We start from the raw sequence: 12,197 nt of genomic DNA, 5'->3' as shown, positions 1-12,197 counted from the left end.
CGGAGCCGGGGCCCTCAGCCGCGGCGCCGGGCAGCGCGGCTCGCCGCCTCCCGCATCCTCGCCCGGGCTCCGCGCCCCGGGGCTCCGCGCTCCGCGCACGGCGGGCACCGCGCTCCGCCGGGCTGCCGGCGGCTTCTGCCGAGCCTCTGGCTGCCGGGGCGGCGGGGACGGGGGACGGGGGACGGGGAGGGGGGGACACGGCGAGGGGAGGGGGGGGCGCGGCGAGGGGCGGCTGCGCTCCGCCGAGCCCCGGCGGCGGCGAAGGGGCAGAGCCGGCGGTGCCGCCCGTCCCCTCCCCGCCCCTGCCCTCCCCGCCCCTCCGCCGGGCCCGGCAGCCGCGCGGCGCGGAGGGTAGCGCGGCCGCGGACGCCCTTCCACCGCCCTTCCGCCGGGTCCCCGTCCCGGCGCGCAGAGCCCCGGCTCCCCGTCCCTCCCTCCCCCCGGCCTTCCGCGGAGGCACCTGCCCGCGCGCAACGGGGGACCCCCGGGGCTGCCCGCTGCTGCGGAGCCAAAGGCGAGACCCCCCCCGCGCTCCCCCCGGCCGCCTGGGGCCGGCCCCGGCCCCCCCGCTCTGCTCCGACCATGGGGATGGGAGGGGGGGACCCGTCGGGCCGCAGGGGCAGAGGGGACGTGGGTGGCTCGTCCCCGCATGGGTGAAATGCCACCAGCTGCCGGGGGGAGGGAGGCCGGGGAGCCCACCCAAAGGGGGACCCTACCAGCTGATCCGCGCTCCCCGCTGCCGGGGCGTGTGGGAGGAATTGCACGCGCACACACAGACGCACACGGAGGCCCATGTGCACACACGCACATCCAGCCGGGGGAATTATTCATTCACGGCCGAGGCTCCCCAGGCAGCCCCGCTTCGCAGGCAGCAGCACCTTGCTCAGCCCTTCCCAGCACCCAGCCAGCGTGGGAACGGGGGTCACCACCGCCCCCACCCCTCTGCTGCTCCCCAGCCCTTGCAAACGGGCAGGGTCCTCGCTGCAGAGGCATGGTGCAGCTCTCCCGGCCTCCTCCTCCTCCTCCTCCTCCCGGCCCTGCGTGAGGTGGGGGGGCCTCTCGCCCCTCTCTCTGTCCCTGACTTGGGGTCAGGACCCTACAAGTGCCAGCGATGGGGGTCCTGGCCCCGGACCCGTGAAGGTCATGAGCAGCACGGGGGAGGATGCTCCGCTCCGTTCGCCTCAATGCAATAAAGGGTCTGGGGAGCGGGAGGGGAGCCGGGGGGAGCAGCCCCGCTTTGCTGAGCCAGCGTGTGGTCTGCACCGCGGGGTCGGGGGGGTACGGTGCCGAGCCTCCCCCAATTCACATAGCCTCGTCTCTGGAGCAAGGGGCTTCGAGAAATCGGCTGGCACACTGCCTTGGCAAACAGCACGCAGGATCACGCTGCTCTTTGAGTAAAGATTCAGACAGAAAGAAAGGGGGGGGATGACAAACAACAGATCAGAGCAATACGCATTAGTGAGGCTTCCCATTTAACAACATCCTTCCCCATCCTATTCTTTCCCTGCTCTTTGCTCTCCCTGGCTTGCCTTCTCTTTCAAAAAAAAAAAAAAAACAACACATAGACTCTGACTTAGCAGGATGTTAGTGTGCTTTCACAGAGCCTAAATGGAGACAGCAGTGAAAAGTAGTGTCCTTAGCTGCCTGGCATCGCTTTAATTTTGTCAGGTCTCGCAGTGGCTCATTGCACTGGGTGTCACACTTGCCTGCCTGCAGTAAGATTACCCAAAAGTGCCAGTCCCGATGCAAAGAAGCTGCCGTTCCTCTCTCCCCTTTGTGCCTGGGCTTATCCCCCGCCTACGCCGGAGATGGGATCCCAGCAGCTCCAGCCCATCACCAGGCACCCCTGCCTCTTCCTCAGGAAGGCAAATACCTGCTTTAATACCTGCTTTAATGCCGTCGCAGAGCCGAGCAGAGGGAAAAGATTTCCTCGGCCAGAAGAGGGAACTGCTCTCCTCTCTTCTCTCCGCTCTTCAGCCTCACCGCTGTCTCCCTCTCCTGCCTTCCCAGGCTCAAGGCTGGGCTGTGTCAGAGGGGAAGGAGTGCTCAGCCCCCAGCGAGGTGACATCTGAGGACTTTTGTCCCCACAGCTGCTCCCAGGAGGGAGAGGCACAGCTTCAAACCTGAGTTTTCCCTGCATTTTGTTCCTTAATGTGCAAAGAGGCCAACAGAGACCCTCAGCCCCCCCACCCCAGAGGCTGCTGCTGCTTTTAGCAGAGGCAGCTTTGGGCTTCCCAGCCCGCGGTGGGCTCACGCAGGCAGCGTCCAGCCAACGCCATCCCAAACCCTCCAGCACTCTGCATGCCCTGTCCCTGTCTGTCCCCGTCCCTGTCCCCAGGCAGGGCGGAGGGGCTCTGGGAACACATTAACACACCCAGCCATGGCTCATCCTCCGGGTGAGCACCCGGCCAGTGCCCGGGGACCGTGGGATCTAACGGGAAAGCACCCACCTCTAATTGCCCCTGCTAAAGCAGCACATTTATTAGCACGGCCACAGCAGCCACCGGACGGAGGGGCCGAGCAGGGGGACGGAGCCCCACATCCCGTGGGGTTAATCCCAGCAGTGCTCCCACTGCAGACATCGATTGCGGCGCATCCCCGCTCCAGCGTTATCAGGAGCAGCCAGCTACCTGGCCTCTCATTTAGAATTTATTCCAGGGGAATTTATAGCCTGTGTCACTGGGAGCTCCTTAAATCAGGGGCTCAGCCCTGGCAGCATCACGCTGACCAGCCTTCCCCCCCCCCAGCCCCTGTTTTGGGGGCAGGGAGGGTTGCACTCTCCTTTAGGGGAAGGGGAGATGGGTGGGATGGCGGAGGCAGCTCTCCCACCGGCAGTTTTTTGGGGCACGCGCGGGGCTTTGCCTTCCGCAGCCCTGGCAGCACAAAGAGGGCTCTGTCTGGAGCGAAGCTGTGCGGCCATTGATGAGCTGCTGGTCTCGGTGGGAGGGAGAAGGGAGGCACGGAGGGAGGAGGGTGGCAGGCAGAAATCTTTGGGACCAAGAGAGACCTGCGAGGGACCATCGTGCCAGGGAAGAGGATTGAGCACCAATACAACCCTGCAAATATTTATGCTTAGGAAAAAAAAAAAAAAAAACCAAAAAAAACCCCCTCAACAACTTTATTATATGCCACAGCGCTGGGCAAATTCAGACCCTTTGTGAAGTGACAACGCTAATCGCCAAAGCCGATTACAGAAACACAGCGGCTGGGCTGGCGTCGGCTGCCTGCACTGCTGCCAGTTGCTCTGGTGCTTCCTGCTGCCTTCAGTGGGGCCGGGCAGGTTCGGGGCGATGGGCAGTGGATGGCAGACACGGGTTGCTGCTCCTCTCCCCAAATTGTCTTCCACTTCCAGAGGGTCCCGGCAGCTCCAGCATCCCCTTGGCAGCGGCGGGGAGGAGACGTCTCTGCAGGGCCGGGACAGCTCTCCTCCAGCTCCGCTTTGTTTCTGCACAGAAGCTGATGAATGTGACCGGAGGATTTCTCCCCTCCTCCCATTTAAGTCCCATTAATATGAGTTGGATTTGCTTACCCTCCTGACTTTAGACTTTAATTCTGCAAAGCGTTATCACATTAATGGGAGTCAAGGTTGTTAAAATGATGGATTATGCATTAGCAGTGTAATCCATGGGGGGCAGGACCAGCCTCGGAGCTCTCCCCAACGCTCGTTGTCTTCTTCTAGGCCTGACAGCCATGAGAAGAGCATGAGCACCTCCCCGGGCAGCGAGAGGGTGACCCAGGGTCCCCGGCTTTGTGCTGGGTTTCTGCCCTCGGCTGGCGGCACAGGCAGGGCGGGGGCCAGGCAGGGGGACGCCTAGCCGAGGGGATGAGGCCGCGTCCCTGCCTGCATGTCCGGGGCTCGCAGGGATGCTGTTCCCCCCTCCTGGCTCTGCTCTCCAAGCAGATGCTGTATTTCGGAGATCGGCAGCAATCCAGGTCCCACACAGGCGTTATTGCACCTCTGGGGGTTTGCAGGGTCCCACTTGGGTCCCGGGGATGGCTGGAAGGCAGGACCTCACCTCTGCTCCCAGTCCTGGGGGGTGCTGCAGCCCAGGGGCAGAGCGGGACCGGCACATCATCTCCCTGAGCTCCCAGTTTGCAGAGCCCAGTCTGGGGCTGCGAGTTTCCAAGTCAGGGCTTTGCCTTCCCGGGCCGTGCAGCAAACCCAATTCCCTGCGGCGCAGCACCAGCCGCCCACCCCGGGGCTGCCCGCGGCACCCAGCCCACGCTCAGCAGCTCCCGTAGCGTTCGCCGGAGGGTTTTCCGCAGGGACTGTGAGTGATGGGAGCCGGGCCCCGCGCTGAAGTGCCCCATAACTCACCCGTGCTGCGAGAGGCACTAAGTTACGGCAGGGCGGCCGCGCAGGTACCACCGGCACATAACTTCCCAGGCGCCGCGGGCGTGCTCCATTTGTTTAGTGCCTTTTAGCTCCAAGGCTCCGCGATTTTGCTCATTTGTTTTCCCCCTTTGCAGATGGGACTCTATTTTATATTATTTCCTAACTAGGGGAAAAGAAACTCATGCAAAGGGCTGCCCGAGCCCTTGCTGTGGAGGGAGCACGGCTGCCGTGTCCTGGTTCACTGCGGGCACATTTGCTGCGGGCACGTATAATTTGCTCGTGCGAAACCATGCACGTAGCACAGGGCACCCGTGGGGAAAGGCTGCATTGCTCCTCGCTCTGCAAAACGCTCATCTGCAGCCAGCTGCATGCCTGCTGCTGCTGGGGAGGCCCTGCATCCCCGTCCTCCTTCAAACACTGGGTCTGACCGGGTTTTCCACTCGAGGGTGCCCTCAAAGAGCCGATCCCCAGGGGCTGAATCGCCGATGCCATAGGGCTCACCCTGGCTCAGACAGGCACACTTTGGCTCCCTCCGGGTGTTTCCTTGGGGATCACATTTGCAGGACTGCTGACAGCAGCTAGCTCGTAGCCACCGGCTACAGGAGTCCATACAACACCCCGACACTGATGGACCCCGACAGCTACATGCAAAGCAGAGGCTATTTTTTTCCCTCACTGCTGTTTTCCCAGCTGATTCTCCCTCTTTAGCCTCTGCTGGGGAAACCAGCCCCTTCCCCTGCCTGCCTCCCTGTCGACTGATGTCTCGGGGGTCATGGGGGAAAGAAGTGGTACCTGCAGAGGCGTTGAATGAAAAGGAGCCCAGCTGATATCAAATCTCACTTTGACGCCTCTGAATAAACACCAGGCTGGTTGTCAGGTCCCAAACCTGCCGGACCGGAGAGCATCACCGGCCAGCTCAGCCAGCAGCTCCTCCTCTACCCCGTCCTCCGCTCATTTTGCGGCTCTCGCTAACGAGAGCTCCTTGGTGACAGCCATCAGCCCTATCGATCCCGTTCCCAGCTCTGTCCTGCCAGAGAGAAAGCGATAGTCCAGGGAGGACATGATTCTCCCTGCTAATTGAATGCTCTGGCGCGGGGCCCCATCCGGCACGCTGACGGTGCCAATCGATGCCGTGAGCTGCCGTACAGGCGAGCGGATCTGCCTACATGTCCCACGCCAAGCACACGGGCAGTGAGAAGGAGCAGGTCCTGTTCTGCCAGGGATTTCCGAGCCGGAGCCAGGTTATCCCTAAAATGCAACCTCTGCATCGAGGAAGCTGGGGTGGCAGCGTGGCCGGGGACGGGGGACAAGTCCCCACCGGTGCTTCAGGGTGTCCCGGGGTTGGGGAGCTGGAAGGTGCCATCAGTGATGCTGGGTCATCATGCCCCATGGTCTGCTCAGGGGATGCTGCAGGCGTTCCCCTCCTCTCGATGACTTTTTCGGAGTTTGCAGCGACCCTCACGAGGCAGAGCAATTCAGCTGGTGGCACTCGGAGGGACGGATCAGCCCAGCCAGCTCCGCTCGGGACGCACGGAGCCGAGCTGTCAGGTCTCATGCTCACACACTCATCAGCCTCTGCAGCCCCAAATTACAGCTGACATTTATATAAAACCCCACGGCACCTGAGTGAGATGCCGAGCTGAAAGGGAAGCAGTTGGGGATTTTCTTGTGAAGGAACATATTTGTTTTACTCCGCTCTCTCCTTAGTGTCTGAGCGGAGGCTCCCAGCCCTGGAGCCCCACAGGGTGGATTTGCTGGGCACATCAGCTTGGGGACACCCCGGATTTTAGCCTGGGACCCTCCTGGGACAGAGTGAGAGACTCCTCCATGTGCAAGCAGCTCCTCGTTCCCATCAGACGAAGGGCACAGGGATGGAGGCAAAGGCAGAGAGGAGAAAAGGGGCTTTTCAGATGCTCTGGGAATGACGTGGGGAAAAGCAGGGTAATGAGGGCTGGTTCCAGTGTCACGCACTCAGCCCTAATCAGGCAATGAAGCAAATCGAGTTTCACTAAAAGCTCAGGAGCCCGGGCTGGGCAGCCCCCTCCCGCCCCGCAGTCCTTGGTCCCAGGGAATGAGATTTCCGTCCGCTCCCTGGACGTTAAATGAGTAATTGCCGTGGTCTGCGCTGGGGCAGGGAGCGCTGGCGTGGATACGGCACCCTTGGCTGACGCTTCCCGTGCCTTCGCTGCTCAAGTGGATTAGGAGGACTGGGGCCCACGTCAGGAAAGAGCATTAAATTCCCATATATCAGCGCACTCGCAGCGCAGGCAGCGCGGGCAGCAGAGCTGTGCTCTGGAGGGGGTCCCGGCTGCAGGCAGGGCAGGGGGCCCTGCAGCACGTGCCCATGCATCCTTGGGGGATGCGGGGAGATGCTGCCGGGCTGGGCTCAGCCTCGGTGCACGGCACGGGTCCCCTTCCCTCCTCCGCCTCCTCTGCCTGGCACCGCGCTGGCAGCCGGCACGCTGGCAGCCGACCCTCTTGGCCGCCTGGCAGGCGGGCAGATGGCCCCGCATCGGGCCCCGGCACGAAGGGCGAGCTAAGCACGCGGGCGCCTGGCCGGGCTGTTGGCACAGGCAGCGGTGGCGATGCACAGCTAATCCCGTCCTCCCGCGCTGCAAGCAGGGTCCCGGGAGGTGTCACATCCCCGCCACGTTCCCGTTCCCCTCGGGGGGACCCTCTCCGTGCATCCTCCGCCAAAGACGCCGAGGCTTCAAGGCAAGACGGGTACCAAGGGGAAGGGAAGGAGGCATGGGCAGCGGTGCTGGTTTCTGCTAGAGAAGGGCCCAGCACGCAGCGGCTGGGTTGGAGATGGAGCCTGGAGCCCAGCGTTGGCCACCAAAAACCCCAGTGAAGCTGCTGATAACCACAACCCGGCAGCAGCGAGGGCAGGGGAGCAGAGCGGCTGGGTCAGGGTGCTCTGTGCCATGAGCCGTCTGAAATTTTGGGAATGCCAGCTCTTCCCTGTCCCCTCTCTTGATTTCTGGGGACAGAATGGCTTTGCTGAAGTGCAAATGATGCTCAGTGCATCTCTGCAGGCGTAATCCCAGAATCTGGTGTCATTTAAAAAGGTATTCTTCAATCTTTATCCCCAAACACAGTTTTCTAAAGCAGCATTGCCTGCTCCTCCCTCTACCCAAAATGAACCTCTGCAAGGTTCAGCTGGGCACTGGAAGCTTGAAATAGCAGTTGGGTGGCTTTATGAACTGTTAGCATAATTTAAACCTTGGGAAAGAAACAGAGACAGGGATAAAAGCGACCAAAGGGATGGCAAAGAGGAAACCAGAGACACGGCACACAGAATGTCTCCCTTTCTCTGTGGGACGAGGGAGGGCAGGGGAGCCAAAATGGTTTGATCAAGGAGTAGGAAGAGGTAACTGGGGGAAAAATCAAAGCAGCGGGTGGAAAGGGCAATGAAATCTCAGCAAGCCCACTGCCGTCACCGGATATTTCTAACTGCCGGCAGAGCGCAACTCTGCTGCGATTCCCGCGGCAGGAAAGGAGAAATCGCTCCCTTAGGAAAGCCGTGGTGGTGGTGGTGGGAGGTGGGGGGTGGCGGGGAGACGCTGCCTTCTTTAGGAGCGGCTTTGCCTTCTCTCTGCCCCGAGCGGCGCAGAGGTTGTGGGACGCTCCCCTTGTCGCACCTGGCACGCGATTAAGGTGGGATGCAGGGTCCTTTGCTGCCAGCGCGGGGGGACTGGGAGGGATGGGAGAGGACAGGCTTTGCTGCAGGTGCGAGCCAGATGTTTCTGCATCCTCTGGAGGGTGGTCCCTGGGTGCCAGGCGGGGCTCCCCATCCCATGTAGACACGGATGCTTGCTCCCTGCCGGCATCTGACAGCCCTCCCACCTCCCCGGCAGCCTGGCACCGAGAGGCAAATGCCGCCTCGGCTGTCGGGCGGGGAAGATAGCGAAGAAACCCCACACATTTTGTAAAACAGGCTGGGGGATAGACGAGAGAGCTCGGATCGGCGTCCCTGCCGCGGGAAAGGCTGCAGCAGAAGGGGCAACCCCGCTGTTACACGTCGGAGCGTGCACAGGGGACAGACCCCGGGGAAAAGGTGGCAGGAGATGTCCAAAGCCATTCCCTGCTCTGCTGTCGTGACTTGCCCCTTGGGTCCCTGGCAATATCCCCACGTCCCTTGATTATTTTTATTGTCTCTTTCTTCCACTCCAAGCCCTGCTTGCTGTGTCAGCAGGCGTATTTATAGCATCGCTCTCCTCCCAGACTGATGTCAGGAGCATCCTTTCGCAGGCTGATCACTACCTGTCACTCCAGGCTTTTTCACGCTGGCCAAGGCACTTGCAGCCACTTTTTCTCTGCAGCTAGCTTTTGCTCCTCGTGGGCACCGTGTTTCACATGCCAACGCCTTCCAGATGTCTGCAGGCAGCTCTTGGGTGACGGGGAGCCCCAGGGGACATTGCCAAGGGGCTGTCCATGCCCTGGGGGGGCTGCGGCAGGGGTAGGGGCGAGCGTCCCTGCTCCCGAGGCAGCGACCCTGAGCACGGCTCCAGCCAGCTGCTTCCCCCTCCTCCTCCCTGGGATTTACTGCTTTCATTTTCCTTGGCATTGGAAGCCGAGCTTAATTACGGGTATTTTTATGTGCATTAATAACATTTGCAGCGCTGCAAGCCAGGATAGCGGGGCGAGGGAAGCGAGGACCTCTGCTCCGGGCAAGAGCTGGGGGGCTGCGGGGGCAAGGCAGCTCTCCCAGCCCCACGCAGCTCTCTTTCATTGAAATACTGTGAGTGCTGGATGCTGCCCGGGCCAGCGCAGGTTGGGTTACAGCTCTCCGGATCCTGGAGGGGTGAGCAGCATTTAATGGAGGCGATCCCTTCCTAAACGCCGGCAGGAGAGATGTGCGCTGGCCCCAGGGAGCACCGGGGGGCTATTGCTGGTCCCAGCCTTCCTCTTCCTCGGTGGGACAAATCCCTGGTGCTGCTGCTCGGCTGCTGGGAGCTGCTTCTCCTGCTCCTCGGGGTTGCTCTCAAGGGTGCCTGCAGGGGAAAATAATCCCCATGCAATTCCTGACGAGACCCAGCACAGCAAGGGAGAACTCGGCCGAGCACAAGGGAGATCCAGCTGCAGGCTCCCACCCTGGGGAAGAGCCCGAGGCACCCATCTCCATCTCCATCTCCATCTCCATCTCCATCTCCATCTCCATCTCCATCTGAGCAGGGCACCCTGGCCCAGCACCACCAGAGGTGCCGGGCAGGGGATCCCTTTTAGAGAAAGCACCGGAGAAACGCTTCCCTTTTAGCAGAGCAATGCCTCCGCACCCCAGAGCTCGTGTGCGCGGGCACGGACACACACGGCGTTTGCAAATCAGACCGAGTACACGTTTCACTGTCATTTACTCCTCGGTTCCTCTGAGGAACGTCAAGGAGGATAAGAGGGTGCAAAGAACAATGATAATATTCCAAATAATCAAAACCCTCTCTGAGAAGCAGATCCTGCCAGCTCAAAGCGAGCCTCCCTTGGGAAAGCCGTTTCAAGCACCATAAAAAAAAAAAAAAAAAAAGCCTCTCTCTTCCAGGAACCCCCCTACCTCTCTGCAAAGGAGAGCACGCGTTTTTTATTTATAAGCCAAATAATAATAACAAAATACTAATAAGCTGTGAAGGCGGGGAAACACAGCCACCTCCGGCGGAGCGTCGCCGTCTGCCCCGGCAGACACGCAGAGGAGAGCCCTCCTGCTCGGCACGGGCAGCGCTGGGGAGGGGGAGCAGATGCAAACTTGGTGTTGAAACCAGGGCTTATTAAAAGCACGTCCAGCAGCGCTGGCACCGGCATGCGGAGGGCTCAGCCACCTCTGCAGAGCAGGCAGGATTAGCCCATTTTTTTTCTGGGTTGCTTCAGTGGCAGTGCTCCAGCCGCCTGGATAACCAGGGCACGGCAGCAGGCCTGGCTCTGCAGGGGCTCATCCTGCACCCGAGGGAGATGGGAGAAAGCCCCCGGGGTGCCGTGAGCCCCAGCTGCCCGGGGGTGCAGGGTGAAGGGGGTTGGCCACCCACCACCCAGCAGCAAACCGCCGCAGCTCCGAGGACCTGGCGAAAAGGCTTTGCATTTCACGAGCGTGCGCAAACTAGCAAGCCCACCCCGGGGGGGGGTTATAAGGCTTTGGTGGGGCAGATCAGCTTAGCAATGCCCAGCACCTTGCTGGGCTGGTCCCCAGGCACCAACCCGCGTTTCTGAGCGGAGCAAATCCTCCTGTCCGGTGCCTGAACCTGGCACCGAGCAGCAAAACTGCCTCGGTCACCCCTCGGCCCCGCGTGGCGGGTAGAGCTGGCACCTCTCCGCCAAGACGGCAGGAGGGTCAGTCCCCGGCAGGGACGGAGGCACTCGTACGGCCGTGGAGCTGGCGATGCCACCCGGCAGCCAGCCGGCTCAGGGTCTATTAACCAGCACCGTAAATCTGCCGCTCCCCATTAAGCCCATGGCAGGGAGGGAATGCAGCGCTGCACCGCAGAGCTCCACACACAGGGTGCCCCGCAATGCCTTTCTCTCTGGGAGCAGAGAGTTTTCCCCTTCGGTCCCGACGGCAGCTCCCTGGAAGTGCTGGAGTTCAAGACATCTAATGTGCCGCTGCTCTTTCCGTGGGGCTTGCAGACCCTGCGGCATGGGCACGGGAGCTGGCTGAGCATCCCCGGGCTTGGCTCCGCATCCCGACCTCTCCGTGGAGAGCTGCAGAAGCGTGTCCCCATGCATGCGCTGGAGGAAAGCTTTGGGCTCAGGCACCTCGGAGGGGCTCCCGCATCCTTTTCTGCCTTGGGAAGGGGCAGAGGCGGCACGCAGGAGGGCTGAAAGCAGGGAGAGAGGCTGAGGGCCCCTGGAGTAATTTCAGGAGCCAGGCAAGTTCTTACATGGGAGTTTGCCGGGCTCAAACCAGCTCAGCCAAGCGCTGATCTGGAGGTGCGGGGCACGCTCCCACCATGGCATCTCCATCCTGCTGCCAGAGCCAGCACCCAGGCGTGCACCCGCTGCCCGTGCTGCCTGCGCCTCCCTCCCAGCCCCGCGGGGAGATGGGGGTGGGTTTGATTAGAAAAGCCAGAGGTGGCTTAATTGAGCTTCCCAAGGCTGCTGCAGGCACAGATTGGATGTGCCCAGCTCCGAAACCAGGCCGTTCCCCAGCTCCTCCTGCGCATACTGAATCTTCATTTAGGCAGCCGCTCCTGCCAATTAACTCAGGGCCTCTCGTTAGTGGCCTGGCATTGATTGGGCTGCCAGGGCTCCCTCCGGAGCTGCCGTGGCTGAAACAAGCCTGGAAGCGGATTTGGCTCCTCCGGCTCCAAGCCATGTCAAGGGGCTTTGGCTGGGGAGGGCCAGCAGATCCTCTCTCCCATCCTCTCTGTGCTTCAGCCTCTTCTCCTCTCCCCTTGGCTTGCCCTTGGTCCTCCTCCCACGGGCATCTGACCCTTCTGCCTGCCCCAAAAACCATCGCAACAGGCCAGCTGGGAGCAACTTTTTTTGCAGCAGCATCACCTCCCCTCCCTGCAGCCCAGCCCCGCCTCAGCTCCAAGACTTTGGTGCCCAAACCCTCCTGTTTGGCCTGAAATTAAAGCACCAGCACCCTCCGGAGAGAGCCGCGGGTGCCTGCGCCTCGGGCACAGGCTGGCACCTCGCTGCGGGGCGGCTCCGGCAGGAGCCTGCGGCTCGGAGATGGTGGGTGCCTGGGCAAAGCCGGCTGATTCTCTGCAAACAGGTCATTACACAAAGGAGCCCTGTGCTTAGCAGGTAGGTAATGTGCTCCGGGGAAGGCTGCGCTGATGGGCTGGGAGCAGCGAGGCTCTCCGCCCAGGCTGCTGCATTTCCGGGCTCTGTTTCTGGACAGATGCAAGGGCAGAGGCGAGCATCCCCGCAGCCG

This window comes from Mycteria americana, chromosome 23 (genome assembly GCF_035582795.1).
Source record: "Mycteria americana isolate JAX WOST 10 ecotype Jacksonville Zoo and Gardens chromosome 23, USCA_MyAme_1.0, whole genome shotgun sequence".
In the NCBI taxonomy this organism is placed as follows: domain Eukaryota; kingdom Metazoa; phylum Chordata; class Aves; order Ciconiiformes; family Ciconiidae; genus Mycteria; species Mycteria americana.
The sequence above is the reverse complement of the archived record's forward strand: the minus strand, read 5'-3'. Positions refer to the sequence as shown.